At 38.3% G+C, this 7,759-nt stretch overlaps 1 protein-coding gene across 1 annotated transcript in view; it reads left to right on the top strand.

The window, feature by feature from the left end:
• Positions 1-7,759, top strand: part of TNFSF4 (tumor necrosis factor (ligand) superfamily, member 4) — a 33,152-nt gene that overhangs the window by 20,701 nt on the left and 4,692 nt on the right. The window lies entirely within an intron of this gene.

The raw sequence follows: 7,759 nt of genomic DNA, 5'->3' as shown, positions 1-7,759 counted from the left end.
CTCTGGGCTTTTTTTTTCCCCCTTGTTTTCTCCATTTTGCTCTCCCAGCCTCCAAATGTTCTTGATAGAAATTTACCTTCAAAGAACCGTCTCGGGGGTGTGATGCTTGAAAAACCTAATCAGTGATTTAAGGAAAGCTGATGAGACTTTTCTAAGCTGGGAGAGTGAGATAATTTATTGTGAGGGTTATCTTTATCACACCGGAGTGCAGTGAAACCGCACCTCTCAGGATAAGTCAGTGGACATTTGAATAGTCTGGGGAGGAAATCACGTTTGCCACAGAGAGGCAGTGTAACGCATGCCTAATGCTGAGATACATACTCAGCCCCACATCTTGTGCTCAGGTACCACCTTGCTAGTTTCAAAAAATTGCTTTCGGTGAATTGTCCCCCCACCCTTGGGCTGTGCTGCATGGCTTACAGGATCTTAGTTCCCCAACCAGGGACTGAACCCAGGCCCACAGCAGTGAAAGTGCCAAGTCCTAACCATTGGACTGCCAGGGAGGTCCCCGACATGAATTGTTCTGAGCAAGATATTCTATGATACGTGTCTTGACTACTTAGAGGATTTAAATGTGTGTGTGTGTGTGTGTCTACTTGTTTGTTATTGACTGTTCTGCAAAGTCAAAGTTATTCAGAGTGGTTGCTAATAAGTACATGTTTATCACTGTAGATAATATTTAAGAAAATACATGTTTTTTAAGTTTAGAGTTTCTGACTGTATTTTTTCTGGACATATGCATTCCAGGCCAAAGCTTAATTGTTTTGTGAGTTGGCTGTCTTTTGTGCTATGGCCTCTCCTCACAGGTGCCCCCTCCTTTTAGGTACACATGGCCTGCTTCTCCCATGCTGGCCTCCTTCAGCAACACAGGGACACTTCTTCCAGCTTCCACCCATCAAAGTACATGTGTCCCATTTAAATCATTCAATCAAAGGGATAATAAACCTTTTTCTGAAAACAGTGGAGTTTTGTGTAAATGAAAAGTCAGGAGATTGGAATTCTAATTTTGACTCTGTTGCTAACTGGCCACAGGACCCTGGACCCTGGACAACTAATTTCCTATTTTGGGATCCTGCTTTTTTCTCTTGTCTCTAAAATGAATGATCATTTTAGAATCTTATGCTCATAAAGCTAAATGTGAATGTACATAGTAAATTCCTATGTACTGGTCGCTGTGAGTCAAGATGTATAATCTCTTTTAATGTGTGGAATAATTTTTTTTTTTTCTCGACAACCTAGTATTTTCCCTCAGCATTTTTGGTGATTTCTGTGAGCATGCATGCATGCTGTCGTGTCTGACTGTTTGCAACCCCATGGGCTGTAGCCCGCCAGGCTCTTCTATCCATGGAATATTCAAGGCAAGAATACTGAAATGGGTTGCCATTTCATTCTCCAGGGAATCTTCCCAACCCGGGATCAAACCGAGGTCTCCTGTGTCTTCTGCATTGCAGGCGGATTCTTTGCCCGCTGAACCATCGGGGAGGCCCCGATTCCTTTGAGAACAGTTGCCAGTTGTTACTTAGTGACTTTCTGTTTAGGGAATGACTGAAAGGATTCCAGTCTTGATTCAAATCATAATTTGTTCTTAAGCATATCGGGCAGGTCCCCTATTTTAAATCATAGTTTTGTATTTAGTGCTCTCCTGGCTCTCAGAGAGTGTTAATATTAATATTAATAATATAGCTAATAATAATATTGATATTTACATGGAAACAAATAAAAGATCTTAGAATTCACTACTGATTAGAGTGTGTTGAGAGTTTTTATTTATCTTTTTCTTCCTTTCCATGTTCTGATCAGCTAATTCCCGGAATAGGGGAGGACAGGGCAAACTTTCTGGTTTCCTATCTGCCTCCAGTTTCAGCCATTGGAATTATATCCAAGGGATGGTTGACCTGCCAGACTCCGCCTTTGCTTTTGAAAACGTATTCACCATAAGTTCTCAGGGCTCCTCTTCCTGGTTCAAGAGGTGGATTCAAATAGAATTCTATTTACTGTTACCCTTTCCCTCAGTACTGCTTGTCTTGTTTCTAAGTCTGGGATGATCTCCGTGAGTATTACATCCCCTCTCCTTCAAAGTCATTGCATCTGCAGTCTTAAGCAGAGGTCCCAGCTCTTAATGAGTTTGTGTGCACAGTCTGGTCACAGTGATCCCTGTGCCACCTGCGATGGTGTTAACTCCTCTTCTTCCTGAATGCTCCTCTTCCTTGACTTTCTTTGAATTAACCTCTTTCCAGGCCACTCTTTCCATCTCTGTTCTCTGCCCGTCTGATCTCCTTTTACCCCTCCTCTTTCTCTGCCTATCTCTTTTGTGATAATGCTCTATAGAGCTCCATCCTCAGCCCTCTTTCTCTACACAATGGGGGTCACAATCTGGCAGCTGACAAGCCACAATCTAGCTTATGTATGTGTTCAGTTTACTTATTAAGTTTGAATTTAGTCACCAACACTTAAACACTGGGAAATTTTTGACTTGTTTTGACAAAACAATGCAAAACAGAAGATCTGGTGATGCTGGGCCCAATTTTGACATGACAGAAATCATCTCAGTCTGGGTAGCAGCCTCCCTCTTTAGAGAAACTATGCACTCTCCATTTCTCTAGAGTCCCCCCAGTTCATTCTGTGTGCAAATATGCTTACACCAACTCACTTCACTCACTTTCTGGCCATGGGGCATTCGAGTTGTGATCTCTGCTTCAACGACTTGCCTGTTTCATTGATTCTTATGCCTTCAACCACTGCTCCTACACCAATGACACCTCCATTCATTCTCCAGCTCAGATGTCTCCCACTCCAGGGTCACACTTACTTTAATCATCTGTATAATTGTAAAACATATAATGAGTACGTATATGCCAGACATATTAGCCATTTTATATGAATTGTTTTTTTAATTGGAGGATAATTGTTTTACAATATTGTGATGGTTTCTGCTGTACCTCAATGTATATCAATTATAACAATATATATATCCCTCCCTCTTGAGCCTTCCTGTCCCCCCAATCCCACCCCTCCAGGTCATCACAGAGCACCAGACTGGCCTCCCTGTGTGCTATACATCAACTTTCTGCTAGTTATATGAATTTAATTCTGTCTTTCTAACAGCTCTTTGTGGTAGGTATTATTCCTGTTTTACATATGAGAAACAAACCCTCAGAGGTGAAGTAATTTGTCCCAAGACATGAATCTAAGAAGTGGTGGAGCTCAGATTCAAGACCAAGGCTGGTTGACACCAAAGACCATGCTTTTAACCACTGTTTCCCTGCCTCTGGGCAACTCCATATGGAAGTAATGGGTACTTTACTCAGGATGCTCACAAAAGAATGTCCTCTCCTTTACAAAACCCACTCCTCTTCCTAATTCATGCTGTTGTTTAAAGGCATCGTAACCAATACTGAAGCCAGAAGCCCCGGTGTCATCCTATTTTCCTCTTTTTCCCAGCCCCCACCCACAAGCTTGTGGTCTTTGGCTTCTCCTTTTGCAGTGACCTCTCACAAGGCCTGCATGTCTCAGTGAGTTCTCATTGGATTAAGAGAATGATATCCTCTGTTTCAATAAATGAATGAAATCAATGGACAAAATGAAGCAGAATGCCATGGTGGAGAGCTTGTGATATTTGGAGCCTAGTTTTAAATCCTCACTCTGCCATTCACTAGCTGGCTGACTTTGGCAAGTGTTTTTTTTTAAACTCTTTGAATCTTCACTTTCTTTATCAATAAAAAAGGGATGTTAACACATATCTCGAGCTATTTTGAGTATTAGAGTATCTAGTATATTGCCCGGAACATAGTTGGTCTCTATAATAATTATTAATTTACAAAAGTCACATCCACAAGACAGAAAGTGATTGCCAAATGAATAATGAAATTTATCTGGTTTAGAGATGGAGAGATCACTCAAGCAAATGGAAGAGCTTTGCAGAGTTTAGATTGGAGAAGAGGAAAGGAGAAGATAGAGGAGAACAGTGTATGTGAATGTCTCTGAGGTGGGAATTCTCATGGTACTTTCTGGGGACAGGGAGCTTTCACTGTGCTTATGACATTCATTCTCTCATTTTTTAATTTGAGCATATTCTATTTTCCAGGATAGAAACCTGTGTTTAGTCATGGTTGAAGGTAAGGATTAATGAGTAATTTGAGGATAAAATATTGGAGGCATTAAAGACATAGCTAAGAATTTTGGATCATGGCCTGTAAAGGGAGACACTCAGTGTTTTTGAATAAAGAGAATTTATCATGATTTGGGGACAGAACCTAAGTTCTTGTCAATATCACTTTTCATTTTGACCCAATTTATATGAATACCTTATTCTCTGTCAATTGAACAAAAGCTTTGAATTACTTCTAGATGAAAATAAGAAAAACAAATGTCATAAAACCCAAGTTTTTAATACTTTTGGCAAAAGATTACAAATTATTGTTTAATAAAGACCATAATGGTTTTTAAAATATTAATTAAAATTTTATAAGTCATATATTAGGATATCAATGAGATATTATGAGCACTAAAAAAATAATCACTGAAGAATTCAAGCACCATGAACATTTTTTTGTTTATAACTTAAACTATTTAGTTTTCAGCAGTGCTTTGGAATTGCTTACCATCTGTCTACCTATCCATCTATCACTCATCAGTCATCTAACTATTGTACTTTCCCCCTGAAATAGCCTACCTCATAGAATGTGTGGGTAGCTTGGAACCTTTCTCAAGAACATCCTTAGTAATTAGTCATTGTGGCTGTTATGGCCACTCATTCAATGCATAATCCATGGGATCAAGACATGGAAGGATTTGTTAAAATTTAAGTGTAAATATTACTTAGGAGAGCTGATATGTGAGCCTGTTAATGCTTTATCACCACCACTTTACCCCCAACCAAAAGCTGGTCCTATGATTCATTCCAGTCTTGAGGGTGTGGGATGTAAGGACCTTTAGCTCTGACTGATGCCTGGGGGACAACTAGGGTAGCACTGAATCCAGAAGCAGTCAGGGAATTGCCTTAGGAAGAGAATGTTGAAATTCCAGGTTATCCTATCATTCTGACATAGCCTTTCAGAAATCTGAAGCCACGGTGCCTAGGGGTGTGTTTAAACATGGACCTTGACCAGCATTTTGATTAATGGAACTTGTTGACTTTGTTCATCTTTCTATGGTCTGTCTGTGAGAGGAACAGAGGAATGCTAGGACTGAAACAGACCTCAGCATTTGGGTTTTCTTGGAGTCATGCCAAGGCTGAAAAAAGACTTTTACATTCACATACATACTCTTTATTGACGATAGATATAAAAGACCTTTTATTTTTCTCCTGATTTATTCAGTCTTGACCTTTAGTTTTTGAGGTTTGAGGTTAAAAGTAGAACAGTAACAAAGTAATATGTTTCTAGAAATACAAGCAGGAAATAATTTCTAAAGGTCATTTCAACCCAGCTCTTTACGTTTATTTAGGGTGTACTATTTATTAGTAAGGACATTTATCATCTTAGTGATTTTTAAGATATGACAATCTATATCCACCCCCTATAATCAGTTTTAAGAGTTAATATTCTGCTATCCTTTGACTGTTCTTTAAGTAAGGCAACTTGAAACTTTGAATTTATAAAAATCTCATTCACTATTATAAATTAAGCAATAGGCAGTCAGTATAAATGTGCTCTACTACTACTATATACCACACATTGTACTTAGCATTTAGTGATACCTTTCTTCTCGAACCCAAACCAATAAAGTAAATGGCAACGGGGTCATACTTATCAATAATTACCTTAAACATAAATGTGTTGAATCCCCCAGCCAAAAGACAAAGACTGGCTGAATGGATAGAAAAACAAGACCCCTACATATGTTGTCTACAAGAGACCCACCTCAAAACAGGGGACACATACAGACTGAAAGTGAAGGGCTGGAAAAAGATTTTCCATGCAAATAGAGACCAAAAGAAAGCAGGAGTAGCAACACTCATATCAGATAAAATAGACTTTAAAACAAAGGCTGTGAAGAGAGACAAAGAAGGTCACTACATAATGATCAAAGGATCAATCCAAGAAGAAGATATAACAGTTATATATGCACCCAACATAGGAGCACCTCAATATGTAAGACAAATGCCAACAAGTATGAAAGGGGAAATTAACAATAACACAATAATAGTGGGAGACTTTAATACCCCACTCACACCTATGGATAGATCAACTAAACAGAAAATTAACAAGGAAACACAAACTTTAAATGATACAATAGACCAGTTAGACATAATTGAGATCTATAGGACATTTCACCCCAAAACAATGAATTTCATTTTTTTCTCAAGCACACACGGAACCTTCTCCAGGATAGATCACATCCTGGGCCATAAATCTAGCCTTGGTAAATTCAAAAAAATTGAAATCATTCCAAGCATCTTTTCTGACCACAATGCAGTAAGATTAGATCTCAATTACAGGAGAAAAACTATTAAAAATTCCAACATATGGAGGCTGAACAACACACTGCTGAATAACCAGCAAATCACAGAAGAAATAAAAAAAAGAAATCAAAATTTGCATAGAAACAAATGAAAATGAAAACACAACAACCCCAAACCTGTGGGACACTGTAAAAGCAGTCCTAAGGGGAAAGTTCATAGCAATACAGGCATACCTCAAGAAACAAGTCAAATAAATAACCTAACTCTACACCTAAAGCAACTAGAAAAGGAAGAAATGAAGAACCCCAGGGTTACTAGAAGGAAAGAAATCTTAAAAATTAGGGCCGAAATAAATGCAAAAGAAACAAAAGAGACCATAGCAAAAATCAACAAAGCCAAAAGCTGGTTCTTTGAAAGAATAAATAAAATTGACAAACCATTAGCCAGACTCATCAAGAAACAAAGGGAGAAAAATCAAATCAATAAAATTAGAAATGAAAATGGAGAGATCACAACAGACAACACACAAATACAAAGGATCATAAGAGACTACTATCAGCAATTATATGCCAATAAAATGGACAACGTGGAAGAAATGGACAAATTCTTAGAAAAGTACAACTTTCCAAAACTGGAAAACAGAAACGAACCAAAAAGAAATAGAAAATCTTAATAGACCCATCACAAGCACGGAAATTGAAACTGTAATCAGAAATCTTCCAGCAAACAAAAGCCCAGGTCCAGACAGCTTCACAGCTGAATTCTACCAAAAATTTAGAGAAGAGCTAACAAACTCTTCCAGAAAATTTCAGGGGAAGGTAAACTTCCAAACTCATTCTACAAGGCCACCATCACCCTAATACCAAAACCTGACAAAGATGCCACAAAAAGAACTACAGGCCAATATCACTGATGAACATAGATGCAAAAATCCTTAACAAAATTCTAGCAATCAGAATCCAACAACACATTAAAAAGATCATACACCATGACCAAGTGGGCTTCATCCCAGGGATGCAAGGACTCTTCAATATCCACAAATCAATCAATGTAATACACCACATTAACAAATTGAAAAATAAAAGCCATATGATTATCTCAATAGATGCAGAGAAAGCCTTTGACAAAATTCAACATCCATTTATGATAAAAACTCTCCAGAAAGCAGGAATAGAGGAACATATCTCAACATAATAAAAGCTATATATGAAAAACCTACAGCAAACATTATCCTCAATGGTGAAAAATTGAAAGCATTTCCCCTAAAGTCAGGGACAAGACAAGGGTGCCCACTTTCACCATTACTATTCAACATAGTTTTGGAAGTTTTGGCCACAGCAATCAGAGAAGAAAAAG

The sequence above is a fragment of the Bison bison genome, unplaced genomic scaffold, assembly GCF_000754665.1.
Source record: "Bison bison bison isolate TAMUID 2011002044 unplaced genomic scaffold, Bison_UMD1.0 scf7180017864289, whole genome shotgun sequence".
NCBI lineage: Eukaryota > Metazoa > Chordata > Mammalia > Artiodactyla > Bovidae > Bison > Bison bison.
Note: the sequence above shows the minus strand (reverse complement) of the source record. Positions and strands in the feature narration are given on the sequence as shown.